At 42.1% G+C, this 25469-nt stretch overlaps 1 long non-coding RNA gene across 1 annotated transcript in view; it reads right to left on the reverse strand.

The window, feature by feature from the left end:
* Nucleotides 1-24423, reverse strand: part of LOC141984101 (uncharacterized) — a 50838-nt gene extending 26415 nt beyond the window's left edge. Inside the window, exon 1 of the long non-coding RNA XR_012638649.1 lies at nt 24172-24423. This is a non-coding gene — a long non-coding RNA (uncharacterized LOC141984101). The remainder of the gene's footprint in view (nt 1-24171) is intronic.
* Nucleotides 24424-25469: the final 1046 nt, after the last annotated feature.

Raw genomic sequence — 25469 nt, forward strand, 5'->3', positions numbered from 1 at the left:
CAATTCCACCCACCATTCAACTCAATGAGTGTATGCCCCAGAGTGAGCGTGAGATGGGAGACATGAATCTGCTATTCCCTCAGTCGGTCTCAGTTCCCGCATGCCTCTCATAGCGTGAGCATCTCGCCATGCTGAGTGTGATTCTAGTGTTTAAAGATACTGTATGTATTTTTCATACAACATGGCCCCTAAACGCAAGCCAACTACTTCGTCTGGTGCTCAACCGAAGAAACAGCGATCTGTTCCGACGCTGGAGGAAAAACTGGCTGTGCTGGACTTATTGAGAGATGGTATGTCGGTCTCCAACATGGCGCGTAAATATGGCTACAACGAATCTAGCATCCGTGCCATCAAGATTTGAGAGAGAGAGAAATTCATCAAGCCGTGGCATCAAGTGCTCCAATAACTGCTAAGGTGATGAGCCAGGTGTGTGATAAGATTTTAGTGAAGACTGAAAAGGCATTAAACTTATGGCTGGAAGACATGAACCGTAAACGCATGCCTATCGATGGCAACACGTTGCGAGAAAAGGCTCTTCGCCTCTATGCGCTGTTCAAACCCCCCATGGAAGCAGGACAGCCTTCTGATGAGAAGGAATTCAGAGCCAGCCAAGGTTGGCTTAACAGTTTTAGGAACCGCTTCAACCTCAAAAACGTGCAGACTACTGGTGAAGCTGCATCTGCCAATGAAGAGGCAGCAAAAGCCTAACCCCGAACAATTAAAGAAAAATCATAGAAGAAAAGGGCTATCTTCCGGAACAAGTTTTTAATGCTGACGAGACTGGGCTCTTCTGGAAAAAAATGCCCAACCGCACTTACACTTCGAAATCAGAAAGACAAGCCCCTGGCTTCAAAGCAGCTAAAGTCCATGTGACTGTGTTGTTTTGTGGCCATGCGGCTGGGCATTTAATAAAGCCGGGCTTGCTCTACAGGGCTGCAAATCCCTGTGCCCTAAAAGGCAAGAACAAAAATCTCCTGCCTGTGTTCTGGCAATCAAATAAAAAGGCTTGGGTGATGGCAGCATTATTTCTGGATTGGTTCCACAAGTGTTTATTTCCGGAGGTCAGGCAGTACCTCGAAGAGAAAGGACTTGACTTTAAAGTGTTGCTGATCGTAGACAATGCTCCTGGCCACCCTGCAGCACTCCGGTTTGCACATAACGACGTTGAAGTCGTCTTTCTCCCCCCCAATACCACCTCCATCCTCCAACCTCTCAACCAAGGCATGATTCGCTGTTTCAAGGCCACATACACGAGGCTTATGTTCTCACGGATACGTAGCACTATGGATGCTGATCCCAATCTTAATGCAATGGAGTGTTGGAAGTCCTTCAACATTGCCGATTGCATCACTTATATTAAACAGGCAATGGATGCAATCAAGCCTGAAACAGTCAATGCATGTTGGCAAAACCTATGGAAAGAATGTGTGAATGATTTTAAGGGTTTCCCAACCATTGACAAAGAAGTGAAATGCATTGTTCAAGTGGTCAGCCAAGTGGATGGTGATGGATTTCATCGACGTCCTTGAGGAAGAAATTGAAGAATTAATTGAGAGCCATAGAGAAACATTGACTAACGAAGAGTTAGAGGAACTGATAAAATCGTCTACAGAGGATGAAGATGATGACAATGAACAGGAAGAGCCAGCAAGTTGGAATCTTCATAAATTTGCTGAAGTGTTCCAAGCAGCGAAACACTTGAATGATTTAATTTCTGAATGTGATCCCTCTATGGAACGAAGCCTCAAAATCGCACGTAGTATTACGGACGATTTGAGACAGCATCAAGAAATGTTTGAGCAGCTCAAGAGACAAGAGCGACAGCTGCCAATCACCATGTTTTTCAAGGAAAAAAAAAACCCAGCAGCAGATGAGCCTACGCAATCCATTTCTCGAGCTGAACCAGAGCCAACCACTTCATCTACAACTTGCTCTCATCACCCAAGCTCTCCGTCACCGCCGTCTCCTGGATCGACATCAAGCCCTGACAACCCCCTGTAATTACCCCCTGTGTAATTAAAAATACAGCACTGTAAAATTATATTTTGCATATGTACTCTATTATATAGACTGTACATTACTGTATACATTATACATATTACTGTATAGGGTTGTATACACAAAACCATGTACAGTATACTGTACTTTATGGGCAAAAAGGGATTTTCAAGAGTAATTTGGACTATACGCAATTTTCACCTTGCACGCTGACTTTAGAACCTAACCCCCGCATAAGATGCAACTCCACTGTACAGCACCATACCAGAGTTCTGTAAAAACATGAAGTGGTCAGCACACCATATCCTATGTGATTAGCATCTCAGACTTCAGAACCAGGTGAGTGTCCTCCCTTCTATGGCCAAATTGTGGAGAGAAGCACCAACCCATTCCTCTCAAATGCTGGGATCTCCCAGTGACAGAGAAAAGAGATCTCTCCATCCAACAAATGTACCATTAAAAAAACCACCAGGGACCTTCTTCTCACATCTGTGAGAGCAATGATGCAGTGTTGTCAATTCTCATGATGTCATCATGAGTTTCATGATAATTATTGTTTTCCTTAAAGCCCCAGCTCCTGGAGTCAAGTGGATATGTGATGATTTCAGCCTTCATTTTTAAACAAAAGTCGTTTCTAGCCCTTGTGGCTGTGCAGAAAGCTTCAAAAATGTGACCCCAGTGCACCCTTAAGGCTCAAAAATTAGAAGGCAAATAAAAAGAACACCAAATCTATTATTTTTACATAATCCTATGATTTTAAAGCCAAACTCGTGATTTTTGAACATTTTTGAACATTTGGTGTTGGCAATACTGATGACAGCCTCCACTGTAAGAACCAGCTACAAGGGCAAGCAGTAATGTTCTTCTAACTAACTAAAATGCATTCAGATTTGTTAGTGGAGATCTTCCTCTGGAGCCTGCTGAAGTTTCTGCTACACAGATGAAGAGATCAGGAAATTGTGAGGAAGACATGGGGAGAGGGAGCTTCCAGAATCTGCATAACAGCAACAGGAAAGCAGCACAAATAAACAGTTGCATCAACATAATCCTCTTTCTTCCAGCCAGCCTACTGTACTACTTTGAACAACTTGTTTTACTATGCAGGATTTTGTCCCCTGTGTTAGGTGAGCAGAGATCTGCAGCTCTGCATGCTAATTCTATTTAGGTTCTGATGTTACGACAATGACCGCATGTTTCACGTCTACTGCATAGAAGCCACTGAGGCAAACCTTTCTCTGTTATACTCTTGTAACTCCACTGATGTCTGTGGGGGTGCAGATATATATCTGATCAGAATTTGGCCTATTTTATTTATTTTTATTTATTACTGTATGTTTGTGTCTTCTGTGGAAGGGTCAGAAGGCACATAACCTTCATACCCTTTCCTCTGACCTCATTTTTCCAATTCCTCTCACAAAAGCCATAGATAAGGGTCTGGATGGCTGATAGGATTTGTACTGGGTTATGAAGCCTCTCTCCTGTGTGTCATTGTAACAAATTACCTCAAGTGGATGGTGACTGAAGAATCATTACTAGCTATACCTACAGGAAATAAGGGTGTGTTTCCGGCCTGCTGAGATTCTGAGTCTGTTTATGGTAGATTTATGACTCTAAACTGAAGTCTAAAGCTGGTTTTGCCATGAAGGCCTAAATAAAACAGAGATTCAAATAAGTCTGGATGAAGTCTGGCTAAGGATTAGAACTGAGACACCAGAACCTTTCAACTCTTCAGAACCTTTGAAGATACGCCCAACGCTAACTGAAGACAGACACGATTTATTTTTTGAGATACATTAGAGGTAACCTGCCAAGGGAACATAAAAATGGAAACCACCACAGAAATATGCTCTGAATGTCCCCATTAACCAGGCAATGGAGTGTATTTTTTTAAAAATTGTTTTGTTAAGTCCCAAAACGTCTACTGGCCTGTTCCCAAGTTTGCTGCTGATGCCCCCAAATGCATCATTCTGGGTTGTTCTGATGTGACAGATATTGGAAAATTCTTTTGTAGTTGCATATTGATGGTCTGTAGGGCCTCCATATACAAAATTGCTTTCATTTATTCATTTTTGCATATGGCGTTGTTTTCAGAGCTTTCCAAGCATCCCCAGTCTGCATATATGTCTGTGGTTGTTTCAATACACATTTCCTCTGCACGAGTCCTTTAAGTACTGTATTTTCAGGGTCCACATGCATTTTACTTTATTCCAGGGGCAACAGAATGCATCCTTTCCCATCAAATGTATCGCAGCTGAATTCCAGCAAATCCATCTAACAGATTTGTTGTCAAGGTAAATCTCTCAAATGTTCAAGAAACAGAGCTTTGCTAGATAGCTAAACAGAAAGCCCTGCATTTATTTCTCTCACTTACAGAGCTGTTTTGCTGCTTAGTCAGCTGTTACAACAATATGCAAAACCTTTTCTAAAAGAATTGTGGTAGAAAATAGCTGATCAGTAAGTCAAAATGTCAAAACTGTCTGGGTAGGTGGAGGCACTAACAGGAAAGCAGGAAACCTAGTCTGTAAGCTTAGAGCTTGTGGAAAGGAAAACAGTTTCCATTCAACACAGAGATTGCAGAACAACACTGACATGAGGGCTTAGACAAAGCCAAAAGTCATTTTCTCTATCCTAGTTTAATGATTTCTGCTTGCTGCAGCTTAGCACTCAAGGGAGGAAGTGTGGGTTTAGTCTACATTTAATGCTTTTCATTGTTCTTACTATTGATACTGCAGCTGTGGGGGGAGGGGAGAAGAGTGTGAATATATTGCACACACGCTTGTGCTTGTATATAAAATATTCCCCACTGAAATCAAAACCAGAAAACTCTTAACATTTAGCATGTTTGTACTAATTTTAAAGTCAGCACACTAGCTTGTTTAGAAAGGAACCACATTCACTGTAAACACAGCTCACCCAGACCAACTGTACAGACTTTTACTGGCAACCCAGCATGACAGAACACACTAACTCAGATTTACCGTTTTTAAAAAAAGATTTTAAGGTTTGCAGCAACAGAATCATACAAGGGCTACATTCTCCCCTCAGATCCTCATAGTTGATCTCACTTCTGGTATTCACCTCTCTACATGCACAGGACAGTCTCACACATGCGAAGAGCATCATGGATTAGATCTTCCATGCAGACCTGAACTCTGCACTAAACAATGGGAAGTAAACTATCCCTTCAGGTTTCAGAGTAGCAGCCATGTTAGTCTGTATTTGCAAAAAAGAAAAGGAGTACTTGTGGCACCTTAGAGACTAACCAATTTATTTGAGCATGAGCTTTCGTGAGCTACAGCTCACTTCATCGGATGCTCACCAACACCCCTCATTCAGCTAGGGTAAGAGAGCTTTTCTATTTTAATTACAATGATTTTCATGACACTGTAAAACAAAAACCAGCATCGCAAAACAACGACAAGTCACTTTGGTTTACAAGTTTAGAAAGTGTAACATCCTCTTAGTTCAGTTCTAAGAAGAGAAAACAAACAACCTCAAATAAAGTAGGCGGGTCTCTGGGCACTCTAAACAATCAGCATAATTTGCTTTTCACATACTGCGGTATTTGACAGTGGCTGAGTTCATGTATCTACGTTTCTGGCTAACACAATCCGTGGTTTAGGTTTAGCTATGTCCATGCATAGGTCTTCATATGTCATTATGTCTAGTCTGTACCTCATTCTGGTTGACCAATCCAAAACAGGCACTTCACCACCAGGCAACCTATACCAGCACAGGAACTTAGATAAGCATTATACGAGAAACAAAACAAAAACAATCTATGGGTGACTTGCAGCATCCAAATAGCTGCTTAACCAAAATATGTATGAGCAGGAAACAGAGAAGTGTGGTCTGAACATAAACCTGAGAAGCTGAAGTTCCCAAATTCTTATTCCAGAGCTGACACCAACTCCTTCTGTCACCAGGGGTAAAACACTACAACTCTTCCTCAATTTCCCAATCAGTAAGCTAAGGATAAATTTTTTTTATCTATCCCAGAAAGGTGCTGAGAGGATAACTCAGCTAATGTTTCTAAAGTGCTTTGAAGACTAGAAGTGTTAAAAATTACACTAAGGAGCGTGCCGAGCGGTCATAAATGTGTCATGTAGCAGGACAGTTTTAAGGAATTTTCTGAAGGACAGTGAGGGAGCTCTGTGTCTATGAAGTTGGGAAATTGTTCCAGCTAAGGTACACAGAGCTCCCCCAGTCCTCTCCTGAAAAGTCACGTGCAGCCAGAGAACTCCTGACTGAATGCACGTTTGATGAGGTTAATGTGTTCCGTTTATTCCAGAAAAGAAACAGAGCAGTTATTTTAGAAGTGGGTGCACTGTCTTTTATGTACAATACACAGAGAGGGGGGCAATTGGGTCAGAGAATGTGAATTTCTCATTTCCCTCACATTTTGCTGTCCACAGATCAGGAGAGCTTAGGCGCCATTTCCATTTCATCCTTTTCCCTCCTTGTTATTTATAGCTGCCAAAAATTGATGTATCCACATACCTCTCCCCAAGAATAAAGAGGGAATACTCCATATACTGCTCTGACTGACTGAGTGGTTCTCCCCTCTTCACCCCCTCAGTCGCAGATGCAAGTAATCCCTAAACATCCAATATGAGCAAGAAGACTCCACACAGTGCTGGACGGGATCTATTTGAACTGCTGGAGCCTGGAGAAAATAACCCAAGCTCCAATCATGCTAGTTTTTAGCCAGGCAGGAAACTAGTTGTGAGTGGGACTGAATGGGAGAGTCAGCGGGGCCTCTTCAAGTAAGCTTTCAATCTTCTTCTTCTTCTTCAACTAGTACTTCCAGGTTTTGGGAATGGACAACAGGTACCTCTACACTAGGCAGCGAGTGCCAGCCCTGAGCATGTGGTGATCCCAAAGTAGGGGGATCCCACCATAACTACAAGGGCTACACATGCCTTCAAGGAGGAGAATGCTTGCGGCATTGGTCTGGCACTCAGGAGATTTGCGTTCAATCCCTAGCCTTGCCAAAAACTTCTTGGGAAAGTCACAATCTGTTTTTACCTCAGATCCCCATTTTACCAATGAGGAACAGAATATTACTTCCCAACCTTTGTCTGTCGCTCCTGTAAGGTTGGTATTATCCCCATTTTATGGATGGGGAAAACCAAGGGACAGAAGATGGAGACTCTCTCAAAAGATTTGGCTCTAGTAGTTTTGGGTGGTTCTATATTTGGGCTCTCAATCTGAGTTGTCTAGGGCCTGATTTACCATAATTCTTGGTGTTTGAAATGTAGGGACATGGTCATTGCTCCATACCTTTGACAAGTCAGGCCCTAGGCACCTCAGGCTACTGGTGAAAACTTTTGAAAGTACTGCCATTAGTTACTTGCCCAAAGTCACACAGTGAATTTAAGAGAGCTGGAAATACAAGCCCAGTTTCCAGATTCCCAGTCTTGTGCCCACCCTTGAGGAGGCAATGCCTTTTACATTGTACTTTGTATTTGCACATTCAGTATTCTATGTTGTCCTGTGGTAATAAACATTCAGTCCTGCTGTGAGCAGGAATGAGTGCAGTGCTCTATATAGAACAAAATTAACTGATTGAGAAGTTGAACTCCATTTTCTTGGTCCATTTTACAGTCTAGACATTCCTGCAGGTCTATGTTTAAAAGGACAGAAGAATTCCTGGTGTTTGAAAACTTTTTAAAAAAAATGTTTTCTGGTGCCAAAGCTGACAAACGCCTGCGCTCTGATGGAAAAGGCAGGAAAACAGGGCTGTTTCTGGGAGGAAATAAAAGTTTTTCATTTCCTCTCCTCTCCTCTTTTACACGGGTTACTATTAATTTTAAACAGCCCTGGCATTTCACAATGGGGGGGGGGAAGCTTGTTCTTTCCTCTTAAATGTATCAAATGGGTCTAGTTCTGATTCAAAACCAAACCTACTGAAGAAGAAGATGCAGCCTCTTAGTCCAAATAAGGCCCACAGCTATTTCATAGGAACATAAGATTTGCTATCTCATTTCAGACAGCCTACTGATCCACCAAATCTAAGATTTATTCTACGATTGACCCATATCATACCTACTGCTTCTGAGGAAGGTAAAAAGTCTGCATAATGCACCCAACCATAAATATATGGAAAAGTCCTGTAGAATTTAATAAGAACAATCAAATAGCATTGTATAGAACATATTTCTAAAATCCTAGAGAGATGAATAGAGAACGATATCCTTCTATAGAGTCTTGTGTCAGATAGTATAACCACTTCTGTTATAGTCTATAGGCAGTAGTGAAAAGCAAAATAGAACATAAAATGCAAAGCAACCCAGAACTTTTGGTGCCTGATCCTGAGAGGTATTGAGGACCCACCACTCCCACTGTATTTCATATGAGTTGCGGGTGCTTGGCATTTTTGAGGACCAGGCCTGTAGTGTATAAAGTTAACCTTTTAAAAAATATGTAATGATACGAAAATAGAGAGATACCTGGGAATAGCATGAGGAGCCTTGAGAGATTTAATGGAGCAATTAAGGGTCAGATTCTTATCTCTGATACATAATGTATGAGGCTACACAATTTAGAAATCTGCCATGGCCTTGTAATGATGCCCACTGTAGCTGAACAACTGCAGAAAATATAAGGCCAGCAGGAAAACTACAAAGCTAGAAGAGGGAAGAGTAAAATAAAGAAGGGGCATGGTTTTTAATGGCGCCCTGGAATTTCTAATCTAGATAATGCTCCCTCCAGCCCACTCTGAGTAAAGAAAGCAGCATGTGATATGTATGCAGATGTGCGTACTGGAAGAAGAGAGTTTGGGTTGTTTTTTTTTTTAATTTGCTAACCAGCCATCCTGATTTTTGCAGGAAAGTGGAGGGATCAAACACTGTAAAGAGAGATTATTCCCCTGGCATCTAATCCTCTCCCATCACAGCCTCCTTGCTTAAACAGGAGACAATACTTCCACTCCTAACTCACTCTCAGGTCCTTTATCATAGAATCATAGAACTGGAAGGGACCTCAAGAGGTCATCTAGTCCAGTCCCCTGCACTCTTGGCAGGACTAATTATCTAGACCATTCCTGACAGATGTTTGTCTAACCTGCTCTTAAAAATCTCCAATGATTGAGATTTCACAACCTCCCTAGACAATTTATTCCAGTGCTTAACCACCCTTACGGTTAGGACATTTTTCCTAATGTCCAACCTAAACCTTCCTTGCTGCAACTTAAGCCCATTGCTTCTTGTCCTATCCTCAGGAGGTTAAGAAAAACAATTTTTCTTCCTCCTCATTGAACAACCTTTTACATACTTGAAAACTGTCATGGCCCCTCTCAGTCTTCTCTTTTCCTGACTAAACAAACCCAAATTTTTTTTTTTTTTTCAATCTTCCCTTATAGGTCATGTTTTCTAGACTTCTAATCATTTTTGTTGCTCTTCTCTGGACTTTCTCCAATTTGTCCACATCCTTCCTGAAATGTGGCACTCAGAACTGGACACAATACTCCAGCTGAGGCCTAATCAGACCGGATTAGAGTGGAAGAATTACTTCTCGCGTCTTGCTTACAACACGCCTGCTAATACATCCCAGAATGATGTTCACTTTTTTTGCAACAGCGTTACACTGTTGACTCATACTTCACTTGTGTCCCACTATGACCCCCAGATCCCTTTCTGCAGTACACCTTCGTAGGCAGTCATTTCCCATTTTGTATGTGTGCAACTGACTTCCTTCCTAAGTGGAGTACTTAGCATTTGTCCTTATTGAATTTCATCCTATTTCCTTCGGACCATTTCTCCAGTTTGTGCAGATCATTTTCAATTTAATCGGATCCTCCAAAGCACTTGCAACACCTCCCAGCTTGGTATCATCCTTAAACTTTATAAGTGTGCTCTGTGTGCCATTATCTAAATCATTGATGAAGATATTGAACAGAACCAGACCCAGAACCGATCCCTGTGGGACCCCACTCGATATGCCCTTCCAGCATGACTATTCTCTGGGAACGGTTTTCCAACCAGTTTTGCACCCACCTTATAGTAGTTCCATCTAGGTTGCATTTCCCTAGTTTGTTTATGAGAAAGTCATGCGAGACAGTAACAAAACCCTAAAAGTCAAGATATACCACGTCTACTGCTTCCCCCCCATCCAATGCTGCATAACTGCTTTGGAGATTGCTTTGGCAAGAATTAGATGTCTCCAGCTTGTTCTTTTATTTTCTGTATCCCAACATTTTCCAACACTTAGTTCTATTTCATCACTTCCCAAAACCTCTGCATTTAATGGAAAACTTTAAATCACCAAACCACCAAAGCAGCAAGAAGTTATATACATTCAGTCTGATTCCCTGCAATGCTGTGTGTCTACATAGGGAATATAACTACATTTATTCAACACCTTTCCTCTCAAAGAACACCAGAGCACTTTACAAACTGCACAGTGATGAATCATCTGCTGATGAATGCAGCTACCTGTAGGCTGAAATGCAACCAATATTTAACAGCATACACACAATACCATAAGAATCAAATCCTGCTCACTTTACTCATGCAAGTAGCCCCACTGACTGTAGTGGGCTATTTGGGCAAGTCAGGAAAAAATAACTTAACCCCAGTTGAGGACATGGGAATCTCTTACTCAAATGAAATTCCAGATGGTTTCAGGTGGCAGAATGTAATTACCCAAGCTGTTATGCAGCCAGGACATGAGATAATGCCCCTACGAGTCTGTGAAAAGTGCTGTAGGAACTTTAATTGGGACTTCAGTATGTTGTTGGGGTCCTCATACTTTTCCCGTAATATAGCCCACATTTTAATAGAAAGAGAAGGGATGGTCTCCTGGACCATCTCCCTTCCCAATCATGAGTGCACACACCCACTCCTACAGCAACTAATTTACATGGAAAAGTTAAACTAGGAAAGGTTTCATGTAGATTGAGCTGTGAACATAAGAATGGCCATACTGGGTCAGACCAATGGTCCATCTAGACGAGTATCCTGTCTTCCGACGGTGAAGTATCTGGCACTGGCCAGAGGGAATGAACAGAATAGGACAATTATTGAGTGATCCATCATCCCCTGTCATCCAGTCCCAGCATCTGAGAGCCAGAGGCTTAGGGACACCCAGAGCATGGGGTTGCATCCCTGGCCATTTTGGTTAATAGCCATCGATGGACCTTTCCTCTGTGGACCTATCTAATTCTTTGTTGAATCCAGTTATGCGTTTGACCTTCACAACATCCCCTGGCTACAAGTTCCACGGGTTGACTGTGCGTTGTGTGAAGCACCACCTCCTTTTGTTTGTTTTAAACCTACTGTGTGTTATGCAGTAAGTTGATCCTGCTTTTTGGAAAATATTAAATCTGTCGTCTCCTTTGGCTCTTCATCTCCCCTCCCCTGCACAAGTTCAGTTCCTCCTCCCAGTTCCTCCGCATATGCTTCCCTACTGCTTGGTCTCCTTCTCTCTCCCAACATGTGCTTCCCTACCACTTAGCTCCCTCCTCACTGGCACAAGTCGCTCATACACCTGGTACTCTTCCCTTTGCCTGGCTTTCCTGGATATTCCTCTTCCAGTGGCGCCTCTGGTTGCTCAAAGTGGCTCATGTATCCTCTCGCCCTCCACACAGCAACAGCCATTAGTAGAGATGGCCAGTGCTAACCCCTCCTCTCAGTTTCCAGATGCTTTTGTAGGCCTTCAAGTTCTTCATTGCAATGGAAAGCCTGGAGCCCTGCAGAAGCTCCTGGAGAAAAGAGTAGCCAGCCAGCAAGTGCTTTGTGAGCCAACAGTGGTTCATGGATCAGAGTCTGGGAGCCACTGATACATTGGCATAAAGTGGGCAAAACATTTGAACTTCACAGCCCCGTTTTTGTTTTAAGTGTTGTTCTCAATATGTTTATCTTGTATAAATGAAAAAAAAAAAAAGGAGTTTGGTGGTGTGCCTTGAATTCCCTCATATTTGGGGCAAAGAGTATGAAGGCTAGCAGATGAAGGGCAAAATTTTCAAGAGAGTTCAGGGCCTGATTTTCAAAGCCTCTGTACGCACAACTGATATTGATAAGGAGCACAGATCCTATTTAGGCGCTTAGATAAGGGCCACATTTTCAGAAATGTTCAGCACCCGCTGTGACACTTATGGCTAGATTTTCCTAAGAGCCTCAGCACGCAATGTACTGAGTTCTTAAATCTGGATGCAGCTTTGGAAATCTGTTCCAAAGTGTCTACTGTAGAGGTCAAAGGTGCATCTAGACACTTCAGTTCCATCAATGCAATCACAGGCTAATTCAGTCTCACTAGTTTTCTAAAGCAAAATCAAACAAAAACGAAAATCGCAACCAAAACATTCCAAATATTTTTAAAAAAAGATAGCAAGCAAAGTTAGGAAAAGAACAGTTCATCCATTTACAGATGGGATAGCTATAAAAACAACTCCATAGAAAAAGAACTATCCGTTTAAATGGGCAAGTTAAACAAGAAATAATGAGACCTCACTTGGTTTCTCACCCTTACTTTTCAAGTCAGAGCTTCCATATGCGGGTGTATGAACCCCAGAAGGGGGCCAAGGAAGCCCCTAATTGCCTTATTGTCTAGTATGATCATTTTAATGGTCAACTCTCTTCTAATGCAACTGCTTTTATGGGTCTCATTTCTTTATATGGCTGAACTGCTTTTCTAATTATTTTCCTAAATGTAATTTATTTATTTTTTTATTGGATGAAAAACACAAGTGTTCAGTCACTGAGTATTTCACTGCACTGAGAAGAAAAAATTCTTAAAAGTCTGAATTTCTTCAAAAAGCAATGTTTCCATTTCACATTTTCCAACTGCAAGATCTGTCTCTGGGAGGTTGTTTCCCCCCTACCCCCCCCCCATTTAGTGAAAAAAGCTAATTTACAATCATTAAAGAAACAAATACGTTCTTCAAAAGTCTGTGCTTTGATACATTTTACATACACTAAGAGCAAATGGATAGTTCTATCAGAATGAATTATTTGAGATTGAGAAAACAAAATAAGAACAAAAGTAAAGTCCTCATCAGGCAGCAACACAAAGTGTGCCTCTTGTGTCAATCTGCACTGATCTCTCTGGTGTACTGAAAACTCTGCTAAAATTGTAAGTGGTCGCTTTAAATTTAAGGGGTTTTCCTGATCCTACTTGCAGGCTAAGGGGCTCTGTAGGGAAGCACGCAATCTGGGCCTAGCTTCAGTCAGTATGCAAACAGCCAGCCACCTAAAGTAAGGTTGCGTGAGATGTGCCACTCTGTTTTAGGGAGCAGCCAGTTTGGGCTCTCTGTTTTGGGGTTCTTGTGTGTTATTTTGAATGCTAAGAAATAAAATAGTGTTGCATTGCAACCTTCCAGAAAAAGTATTTATGTTTTTTAATCTAGCCTCTCTGCTTGCATGCCATGAACATAAACTCTACCTCTCAAAATGGTTGCCTGGAGCTGCAGACTCCTAGAAATGTAAAAGGGGCATTACACAGAAAACAAGTAACTACTACGTTGATACCTCAGCAGCTCCTAGAGACCTCAATCCATGATCAGGATCCCAGTGTTAGGCACAGTACAGACACACAATGAAAAGACAGTCTCTGTCCCAAAGACCTTACAATTTAAGTATTACACTCTAAAGCCCTGATCCTGCAAAGTCTAATGCATGCATTTAAATGTACACACTGTTGAGACTCCACTAATGTCATGGGACTACTCTCTCCCCTAAAGATTAGTATGTGCATATGTCTGTGCAGGATTGGCACCTGTGTCTAGGGTGACCAGATAGCAAGTGTGAAAAGTCGGGACAGGGGTGGAGTGGTAACAGATTGCCTATAAAGATAAACCTCCTAATTTCAGGACATCTGGTCACTCTACCTACATCATAGCAGCTTTAAACTACATACACCACAGACAGGTTGGTCTGGTGGTGGCTTACAAAAGGTGCACTGTCACAAGAATGACCCAAGTTCAGCTTTTCTCCTCAGTGTCCAATTCCCCAGACTGGCTAGCAGGGCACTGCTGTGGCTCCATTACTCTCTACCCTACGGGGAAGTAGAAAGAAGATATATCTGCACTGAGAAGGGAATTCTAACCTATTTACCTTGCCCGAGATTGCCAGAGATGCAGTGTTGTATCCAGCTGATAACAACATGGATTTAACTAGAGGTGGATCTAAACTAAACTCCAAATCCAAACACCCCCCAAACTTTGAGAAAGTTTGGATCCAGACTTCTGGCTTAGTACAATCTCTAGTTAATTAATGGAATCCCTTCTCCACCAGATTTTCAGCTGATGTATGTTGGTGCTGATCTATTGCTTATCAATGAAGTCACATCAACTTACACCAACCAAAAATCTGCTGCATATTCTCCACACAATCACAGCTGTCATTCACTGTTACTGGGTTTTCGGTCTTTCCCCGGGAAAACCAATAGGAACTCTGCTAAACTTGTGGCAGATGGAAGTCACTCCTTATAGAGGTAATGCTCAGAATGGCAAGGAGGAAAGGAGAATGAGATAAAAGGAAGGGGTAAAACATCAAGGATTCTCAGGGCACTATTATTATTTTGTCCACTAGTTAGGCCTAGTCTCCGACACACCAATTTTCAGTTCCACCTTCTTTCCCCCCCCCCTTTTTTTTTTTTAAACCAGGCATGATCTTAACAGTCCTTGAATTTTATCATCAGGCCTCTTTGTCTGGACTAATTCAGTCTGTCTCCCTTTTTTCCCCCTTTCCCATTAACATTTGCTGTTATAGGTTATTGTGACCTCTTATGAGCTTACGCTCACTTTTTATAGTTGAGATCACAATTAGAGCAAATTTGTAAGCCCAATCATCACAAGACGCAAGTTGATAGGCACCATAGAGGACTCATAAGCTTATAATGCAGATAGAGGGATAAATTCTCCAGCGCTGCCAACTCAGCACTTCACCAGCACTAAATTTACTTCCCCTCCATCTGTTGCCCACCAAATCACCCTCCAGTAATGTAATTATAACTTTTCAACCTGTAAATAGCTCTCCATTTCCCCCGTGCTCCATAGATGCCAGTCCCTCTGTGACTGCAGACTTGCACACAAGCAGCTCAGGACATAGGGTCGCTTTTCACTGGACTGAAGCAGCCGTGGAATTCAGCAGCCCCCTGGGTGACTGAGCAGTCCTGCTTAGGATCACACTGCTCACCTTGGTAGCATGAGGAAGGGGCGAGAAAAGGTGCCCTAAACATTATCTGCTTCGCCTTAACCTTGGTCAGCATACTGCAGCTGATTGGGGATCCCGCTACAAGCGGTCAAAAAACTCACACAGAAAGCAAAGCTCAAATTGGTCTGATCAGCCACTCACGTGTTCACAGAAACCAAACCAACCAGTGATGTCATGGTCATCTTCAAACCTGAAGGATGTACAATGACTATCCCAGAGGCCCTGCCACTAAAAGGCTCTGGGGCCAGTAAGACCCAGATTCCCAGGAAGCTGAGCTACATTACATGCTATACTAAACTTCTGTTAGTCTTTCCCTGATGTGTGCATCTAGAATAAAGGACTGGATTGTAGCTGGAAAAGAGCTCAGATCTCTGATTTGAGATGTTGGAAGAGGCAGTTCCTTTGAAAGTGATCTGCACTCCCTGCTGAGGAGTATGTGAGAATGGCAATACCATTAAGCACAGTGCTAGGATGAAGAGAGCAGGGCGGCTGCAAGCACCTCCAATGCACCCTGCAAAAGTCATTTCAACATGGCTTTTCCATATGGCCCACCCTGAGCAGCTGTTCTCAGATTCACTATCTGGGGCTCCCCACAATGACAGTTTTGGCAGCCTCTTGTAGGCAGTCCCAGAAGAGACTGCAGTTTTGAAGCTACATCGCCTATCGAAATTGATATTAATTTTTCCAGCTCAATATCTCAACTGCTGTGAAATTATTTGGCACCCAGTATAATCAGAGCATTTAGGTTGCTGTCTTATCAAAGGGCCTGCTCTGACTTTTATTTTTAAATGAAAGGCTGCTGTTAGCTTGTATGATGCACTAAAATGAAAATGTTGCTCTGTATACACAGAGAATCAATGGGCACATGAGTCATCAGTTTGGGGTCTGAACTTCCCCATGATTTGGGGGGTTGGTTTGGGCTCATCGTTAATTGCAGCAGAACACCATCCCTCTTGGGCCATCAGCAGGATTTGAAACTGGGACCTTCAGATGCAAAAGCACATGTTGCTACCATGTGAGCTAGTAGCACTAGTTGACTAGTATCAGAGTGGAAGCCATGTTAGTCTGTATCAGAAAAAAAAAAAAAAAAAAGGAGGAGTACTTGTGGCACCTTAGAGACTAACAAATTTATTTGAGCATAAGCTTTCGTGGGCTAAAACCCACTTCATCGGATGCATGCAGTGGAAAATACAGTAGGAAGATAGATAGATAGATATATACACACACACAGAACATGAAAAAAAAATGGGTGTTGCCATACCAACTGTAATGAGACCAATTAATTAAGGTGGGCTATTATCAGCAGGAGAAAAAAAACTTTTGTAGTGATAAACAGGATGGCCCATTTCAAACAATTGACAAGAAGGTGTGAGTAACAGTAGGAGGGAAAAATTAGCATGGGGAAATAGTTTTTACTTTGTGTAATGACCCATCCACTCCGGGTCTTCATTCAAGCCTAATTTAGTGGTGTCCAGTTTGCAAATTAATTCCAATTCAGCAGTTTCTTGTTGGAGTCTGTTTTTGAAGGTTTTTTGTTGGAGAATTGCACCTGCACATCTACCAATGTGATATATGCCATCATGTGCCAACAAGCCATGTACATTGGCCAAACCAGACAGACAGACAATCTCTACGCAAAAGAATAAATGGACACAAATCAGACATCAAGAATTATAACATTCAAAAACCAGTCGGAGAACACTTCAACCTCCCTGGTCATTCAATTTCAGACCTAAAAGTCGCAATTCTCCACCTTAGTTAATGGGTCTCATTACAGTTGGTATGACAACACCCATTTTTTCATGGTGTGTGTGTGTGTGTGTGTGTGTGTGTGTGTGTGTCTTCCTACTGTATTTTCCACTGCATGCATCCAATGAAGTTGGTTTTAGCCCATGAAAGCTTATGCCCAAAACACATTTGTTAGTCTCTAAGGTGCCATAAATACTCCTTGGTTTTTTTAGTTGACTAGTAGTTGCTAGTCCTATTATGTGGACAAGACAGACAGACAGACAGACAATGTGCCAGTAGCTACAGCAGCATAATAGGGCACTCACTTCGATCAAGATGGCAAAAAGGCTTGGACAGAAAATCCTAACAATGAATGATAATTCCCTTTCATGGAGACAACTTCCCAAAAATATAAAAATAATATTTTTTCCCAACTTGCCTATCAAATACGAACATCCTTGGGGGGAAAAAGATACATAGGATAATAGAATACTGTGACTGTCTTTTAGTGCCATTTGGGAAGCTATTGATAGAATGCTGGAACAATCACAAGACTTTTTGGATGATCAAAAGCTGAATGAGTCAAGAACTAATCTGTGTCCTATGGAGAAATATCTTAGAAAACAAAGCAATTGGCTTGTAATGAGATGATGTAAGCTCCATTTTTCTTTTCTTTTCCTCATTGTAAGTTCATCACTTGGTGCTTACATCCATATATTAATTTAGATGTATGTCAGATAGAATTATGGATAGGTGCACCTTAGTTTAAGTACCCAACAATTGTTATACACACATTGTTAAATTGACAACTCTCATAATCACCTAACATTACACAATCCTTCTCCCATGCCAAAAAAGGGGGGGAAAGATGGGCTTTGCAGGTGAACAAACATTATTTTAGATCAAGTGAGGGAAAACGTTGTATGCATTTTCTTAACTTTAAAAAAAAAAATCCCACAAACAGTAAAATATGGGCCTGATTTTCAAACAAGTTAGGTATGTGGCACGCTTAAATTACACATGCAATTACCACAACTGCATGCAAATGACAATTGCCATTTCCATGTCAATTTGCCTGAACTGCACACACAACTGCATGAACTGCCTGCCCAAATGTAACATAAAATTGCACAAGCGTTTGCACACCTAGACACTTTGAAAATCTGTGTCTCGGTGGATTGATGTGCATGAAGGAAAAACGGACCTGGATTTTTCTATTGCGGCAATATGTGGCTAATAATGATGACCACAAAAAGTTCTGTCGAGCACAAAGCTTGGGGTACCTGAACTTGGCAACCCTGAGGGCAGCAATAGCAACTTGACGAGAGACCCTTATTCACTATTCATTAAAAACACATTTTATTGTTAAAAAACAACAACAAACAACAAAACACCACCACACACATACTATTGGCTTCTCCCATTATCTTCCTTAAGCAAGATCAGCACCAATTAAAACCTGCTATTCATCAGCTTTATGCTTGCCTTGCAAGTCACAGAGAGAAAGTAACTGCAGACCACATTTTGGGCATGCCTGCCACAGTGAATAAGGATGGTGTTCAAATGTAATAAAGAAACAAAAATATACTAAAAAAAAAAAAAAAAACGAACATGCCTTGGTCCCAGAAACATTGCCAGTCACCGGTTGGGACCACATATTGCTCTGTTACACAGTGTATCCAGAAAAAAGAACTGGAGGACTTGTGGCACCTTAGAGACTAACAAATTTATAGGAGCATAAGCTTTTGTGAGCTACAGCTCACTTCATCGGATCGATGCAGTGGAAAATACAGTGGGGAGATTTATATACACAGAGAACATGAAACAATGGGTGTTGCCATGCACACTGTAAAGAGAGTGATGCTATTACCAGCAGGAGAGAAAAAAAAAAAAAACCTTTTGTAGTGATAATCGAGGTGGGCCATTTCCAGCAGTTGACAAGAACGTGTGAGGAAGAGTGGGGGGGGGGAGGGGAGGGGGAATAAACATGGGGAAATAGTTTTAACTTTGTGTAATGACACATCCACTCCCAGTCTCTATTCAAGCCTAAATTAATTGTATCCAGTTTGCAAATTAATTCCAATTCTGCAGTCTCTCGTTGGAGTCTGTTTTTGAAGTTTTTTTGTTGAAGAATTGCAACTTTTAGGTCTGTAATCGAGTGACCAGAGAGATTGAAGTGTTCTCCAACTGGTTTTTGAAGGTTATAATTCTTGACGTCGGATTTTTGTCCATTTATTCTTTTACGTAGAGACTGTCCGGTTTGGCCAATGTACATGGCAGAGGGGCATTGCTGGCCTATGATGACATATCACATTGGTAGATGTGCAGGTGAACGAGCCTCTGATATCGTGGCTGATGTGATTAGGCCCTATGGATGGTGTCCCCTGAATAGACAGTTGGCAACGGGCTTTGTTGCAAGGATAGGTTCCTGGGTTAATGTTTTCGTTGTGTGGTGTGTGGTTGCTAGTGAGTATTTGCTTCAGGTTGGGGGGCTGTCTGTAAGCAAGGACTGGCCTGTCTTCCAAGATCTGTGAGGGTGATGGGTCGTCCTTCAGGATAGGTTGTAGATCCTTGATAATGCGTTGGAGGGGTTTTAGTTGGGGGCTGAAGGTGACGGCTAGTGGCATTCTGTTATTTTCTTTGTTGGGCCTGTCCTGTAGTAGGTGACTTTTGGGTACTCTTCTGGCTCTGTCAATCTGTTTCTTCACTTCAGCAGGTGGGTATTGTAGTTGTACGAATGCTTGATAGAGATCTTATAGGTGTTTGTCTCTGTCTGAGGGGTTGGAGCAAATGCGGTTGTATCTTAGAGCTTGGCTGTAGACAATGGATCGTGTGGTGTGGTCTGGATGAAAGCTGGAGGCATGTAGGTAAGTATAGCAGTCAGTAGGTTTCTGGTATAGGGTGGTGTTTATGTGACCATCGCTTATTAGCACCGTAGTGTCCAGGAAGTGGATCTCTTGTGTGGACTAGTCCAGGCTAAGGTTGATAGTGGGATGGAAATTGTTGAAATCATGGTGGAATTCCTCAAGGGCTTCTTTTCCATGGGTCCAGTTGATGAAGAAGATGTCATCAATGTAGCACAAGTAGAGTAGGGGTGTTAGGGGACGAGAGCTAAGGAAGCGTTTTTCTAAGTCAGCCATAAAAACGTGGGCACACTGTGGGGCCATGCGTGTACCCATAGCAGTGCCGCTGATTTGAAGGTATACATTGTCCCCAAATGTGAAATAGTTATGGGTGAAGACAAAGTCACAAATTTCAGCCACCAGGTTTGCTGTAACATTAAAATCGGGGATACTGTTCCTGATGGCTTGTAGTCCATCTTTGTGTGGAATGTTGGTGTAGAGGGCTTCTACATCCATAGTGGCCAGGACAGTGTTTTCAGGAAGATCACCGATGGATTGTAGTTTCCTCAGGAAGTCAGTGGTGTCTCAAAGATAGCTGGGAGTGCTGGTAGCGTAGGGCCGGAGGAGGGAGTCTACATAGCCAGACAATCCTGCTGTCAGGGTGCCAATGCCTGAGATGATGGGGGTCCAGGATTCCCAGGTTTATGGATCTTGGGTAGCAGATAGAATACCCCTGGTCAGGGTTCTAAGGGTGTGTCTGTGCAGATTTGTTCTTGTGCGTTTTCAGGGAGTTTCTTAAGCAGATGGTGTAGTTTCTTTTGGTACCCCTCAGTGCAATCAGAGGGTAATGGCTTGTAGAAAGTGGTGTTGGAGAGCTGCCTAGCAGCCTCTTGTTCATATTCTGACCTATTCATGATGACGACAGCACCTCCTTTGACATCATAATCAAAAAGGCGGACAGAGTTGTTTCTGAGGCTGTGGATGGCATTGTGTTCTGCACGGCTGAGGTTATGGGGCAAGTGATGCTGCTTTTCCACAATTTCAGCCCGTGCACGTCGGCGGAAGCACTCTATGTAGATGTCCAGTCTGTTGTTTCGACCTTCAGGAGGAGTCCACCCAGAATCCTTCTTTTTGTAGTCTTGGTAGGAAGGTCTCTGTGGGTTAGTATGCTATTCAGAGGTGTGTTGGAAATATTCCTTGAGTCAGAGACATCGAAAATAGGATTCTAGGTCACCACAGAACTGTTTGTGGGGGTGGAGGGGCAGAAGGAGAGGCCCCGAGATAGGACAGATTCTTCTGCTGGGCTAAGAGAATAGCTGGATAGATTAACAATATTGCTGGGTGGGTTGAGGGAACCATTGCTGTGGCCTCTTGTGGCATGTAGTAGTTTAGATAGTTTAGTGTCCTTTTACTTTTGTAGAGAAGCAAAGTGTGTGTTGTAAATGGCTTGTCTCGTTTTTGTAAAGTCCAGCCACGAGGAAGTTTGTGTGGAAGGTTGGTTTTTTATGAGAGTATCCAGTTTTGAGAACTCATTCTTAATCTTTCCCTGTTTGCTGTATAGGATGTTGATCAGGTGGTTCTGGAGTTTCTTTGAGAGCGTGTGGCACAATCTGTCAGCATAGTCTGTGTGGTATGTAGATTGTAATGGATTTTTCACTTTCAGTCCTTTTGGTAGAACGTCCATCTGTTTGCATTTGGAAAGGAAGATGATGTCTGTCTGTATCTGTAAGAGTTTTTTCATGAAGTTGATGGATTTCCACTCCATACGGCTAAATTCAGTGTGTATCCAGAGTAACTCCATTGGTTTACCTTGTTGAAGTCAGCGGAATTACACCATATTTATACTAGTTATCACAGAGAGCAAAACTTGGCTCTGGGTGTGAAACGGGCACAAGATTGCTGAAACTCTACCAGCGGGACACTTCTTGATGACCTTACAGACCCAACATTTCTCCTGAAGTTGTCAATCTAAGGTATTTCCAGAGCGCCTCTTGAAATGAGAGTGTAGGGCACATGCTGTTTGTGCTGTCTCTTTTTTAGAGCGTGACCCCTCTGTGACCTTCCTGTGTGCTTCCCTCTAGGTCTGTGTGTACAAGCAGCTCCTTCTGGGCAGCAATGAGAACCTCTTCCCCTGAGTGTTATAGCTAAACAAGCCATGGGTATTTTGGCTGCTAAACCTAAATCTGCAGCGTATATGGTTCCCTGCTGTGACACAACAGCTGTCACTGTAGTGCCGGAGTACTTTTTATAGCACCACATCAGTGGGAGAACTGAGGGCCCAGCAATGCAGGGATCAGATTGGTAATGGAGACAGAGTGAGCTGGGGAAGGGCTAAAGAGAGGCTCTATTTCTGAGCTGAAAGCCTCTCTTCTCTTCTTGGTTGGTAACTAAATATAAAAGTTTCATTTAACATCTCCACAGTAGAGAAGAAACGTTCACTTTAGAGGTGCTTTCATTTTTCTCCTCCTCTCTCATTCTGTCTGATGCTCAAGGAAAAAAAAAAAAACACAACACTTAAAAGGGATCTTTCTGGTGCTGAATCCATGCTCTTCCCTTTCCACTCTCCCTCCCTCATCTTCTTGAAGGCTCATGAGGAAAAGCGCTTTAAACGGCCTCTTTGGGGGGCGGTTTCATGTGTGCTTTGCCTGTCCTCAGGTCTTCCTCTCTCAGCCTCTCTGATGTTGGGGTGGGGGGGGGGGGGAAGCACTACTGTTAGAGTGAGTTTTGCTGCTCAAATCCATGCTTTCCCTCCCACCTCCCTCGTTCAGATACTGGGAGTCTCACACAGGCACAAACGCATACACAAAATCCCATTCAGAACAACATCACAATGCAGAGATCTCATCCCGAATGTCAACTTTATAGTTTTAGCAGCTCTGCTGGCTCCTGCCCTTGGCTAGGTTTTCGTTTCCCTGTGGCTTGGGGAAGCGATTTGGGGATTTATTAGGCTTACAAAAAGGTGCAATTAAGTCTAATGGGCAAAGGGCCGGGCTTCCCCCCAGGCTTGCTTTTCACTGCTGGGCTAAAGGAAAAGGCAATGAGTTGGCAAAAGTCCGGCCTGTTGGCCAGAGACTGAATTTTTGGCCAAAACTTTGCTCCAACTCCAGTTAAATTGATTTCCTAACATTTTCAAAATATATTCTTGAAATTGACTGAACAGCCATAGAAATGCCTGTTGAATAGGCAATTCAAATACTGTCCTTAAGGACCAAATCCATTCCTGATGTAACTCCACCACAGCCAGTAAGTAAAGCAACACCTAGGCAAGGAGGCACAAACATCCAATAAAAGGTGGGGGGTGGGGGGCAGAGAATGGAGTGCAAGAATGAATTAGTCCTGAGCCACACATTGGGAGGATAGCAATATGTTGGGAAGGAAATATCCTATTTATTTCCCTCCCCACTGAGTGGTTGCAGCTATGTATCAAGGAGAAATTTGACCAAATAGGACAGATAAACTCAAGCCAAAACCCCTTATCTGAACAACCTAAACTTTGGAAAAGATCATCTCTAGGTCTAAACTCTGTGGCTTTTACCCATGTTTAGTCAATAATAACCTAGAGTTCTGGGTGCATTTTAGCTATGTAGCCAGCATGCCTTTTGTATTCTAGGTACTACCCCTTTAAATCTGCAAAGACTCTGCTGCTGCCTATAGATACTAGCAGTCATTTTGTGTTCAGTTCCACAAAGACTGCTACCCAAGGCGTGTGCACACGTGCGGACTCACACACAGAGTATAACAGCCATGATTTCCAAAAGTGACTAGTGATTTTGGGTGCCCAATTTCAAACATCTTAAAAGGATCTGATTTTCAACAAGTGCTGAGTATATGTTCTGTCAAAATCAGGCCCCTTTAAGCTGTTTCAAGTTGGGTGTATAAGAATGGAGGCACCCAAAATTACTGAACGCTTTTGGGGAAAAAATTATTATTTTTTTGCAACTTCAGATTTCACTTCCCCAGAAGGTGTCGGCCAAATTTTCTTTTTTTCCCCCTCTCTATTTTTTTAATGCATTAGTTAAAAAAAAAAAAAAAAAGAAAGAAAGAGAGAGAGACGAAAGAAAAAAAAATTCAAACTCAGACAAGAGAGGAAATGAAAAGGGAAACTTTTAGATTTCTCAGCTCTCCAGAAAGCCCCATGGTCTGTTCAGAACTTTGTCATCATAACTGTTAGGTTTGTGGTTAACAACAGTGCAATCCCATGAGGCTTTGCATCATCTAAATCACTATATCAATAAGGAAGTACAATCACTTAACCACTAAGCCAGTTTCTTTTCTAAGCCTCATGTTGCCTTAGAAGGTTTTTAAACAAGATGCTTTCCTGTTTTTGAAACCTGTGCATCTGTATGGCTTGCAGGTTTCTTATCACTTGAAGCAACACTGACATGAATTTCAAAACTGCTTACTCTAGCACTCCCCTCCCCTCTCCACACATATATCTATTTACTCACAGGGATCCTTATTTACAGTATCTTCTTGCCAACTTCTGACACAGAAGAAAAAAACCTGGTTACACATTAAGCGTTATTGCTGAAGCATTCATGCCAGACAGCGTTCAAACACAGTTTACTGACTGACCTGAAGTTAGGATAAACCACACAAGAGGAAAATTTCAAAAGCAGTCTGCTTGTGTCTGCATTACTGTTTCTTATTACTGCCATTTTAACCCCCACATCACCTTTATCTAGGCTAAGAACCGTCAGTTTTTCATAGGAAATGCAGTTTCATTTTCAGGAGAAAAAAAAAATAAAAAGTACAACCAGTTCCTTGTAAGGTCATTAGAGAAAACTGCCAAGAAAAGAGGCTCTCTGGTAAACATATACCGAAGGCACTAGTTAAACTGTCCACAGTAAGAATCCTGACCTAAAAAATGTACAGTGTGCAAGTCAGAACTCACTTTTCTACTAAAAAGCAAAAAAGAAAAATCATAATAAAATAATGTATTGTAGAATGGATCTGGTAAATCCATAAATTAGCTTCAATATGTCTGGTTTCAGAGTAGCAGCCTTGTTAGTCTGTATTCGCAAAAAGAAAAGGAGTACTTGTGGCACCTTAGAGTCTGTTTTTCACAGCAGCTTTGGAAAGATCTGCCAAACGTAACAGCTTTGTTTGATAGTCATCTCTTGGCTTAACTTCTGAGCTGGCCAGTAGCCTTTTCATATTGCACAATAAATGCCTGCAAAATTAATCATAAACTCATTGGTTGGAACTTCCAGTGCTGCTCTCCTAAAGTGTATCTGCAGTCTACTCAGAACTTCTGCCAGTAAGTCAAGTTTTGTTGTCTGCCCAAGCTGTGAGGACAAGTCATCACAAAAACAACTTGTGAACTTTACTCTTCAGCTCCTGCTTCTGTAGTCTGTTAGCTGAACCATTTACCTTTAGATACACTTCACAAAATCCACATGACAATAATGAATATAGCAGAATACTTTACAGCCTTCTTTGTCACAATTAACACTTAGCTCATGAAGAGTTTGTGTGTTCTAAAAAGAGAATTGCTTTTAGATTAACATATTTTGTTCCCCCCACTCCAGATACACTTATTAGCACTGATGTATTGTAGGTGCAGTACTGTTCTTGTGCTGAGATTCCTAGTTACATTGTTTTGTTAGAATGTATAAGTATCATCTGAAATCAGTGAATTTAGTGTTTGTGAAAAGTGCTGGCTTGACAACCCTAGAGTCTGTGGTCCAGTGCATTGGATACTAGATAGAGAGTGGATCGTGGGTTCTATTCCCACCTCTAGCAC

The sequence above is a fragment of the Natator depressus genome, chromosome 3 (assembly GCF_965152275.1).
Source record: "Natator depressus isolate rNatDep1 chromosome 3, rNatDep2.hap1, whole genome shotgun sequence".
In the NCBI taxonomy this organism is placed as follows: Eukaryota; Metazoa; Chordata; order Testudines; family Cheloniidae; genus Natator; species Natator depressus.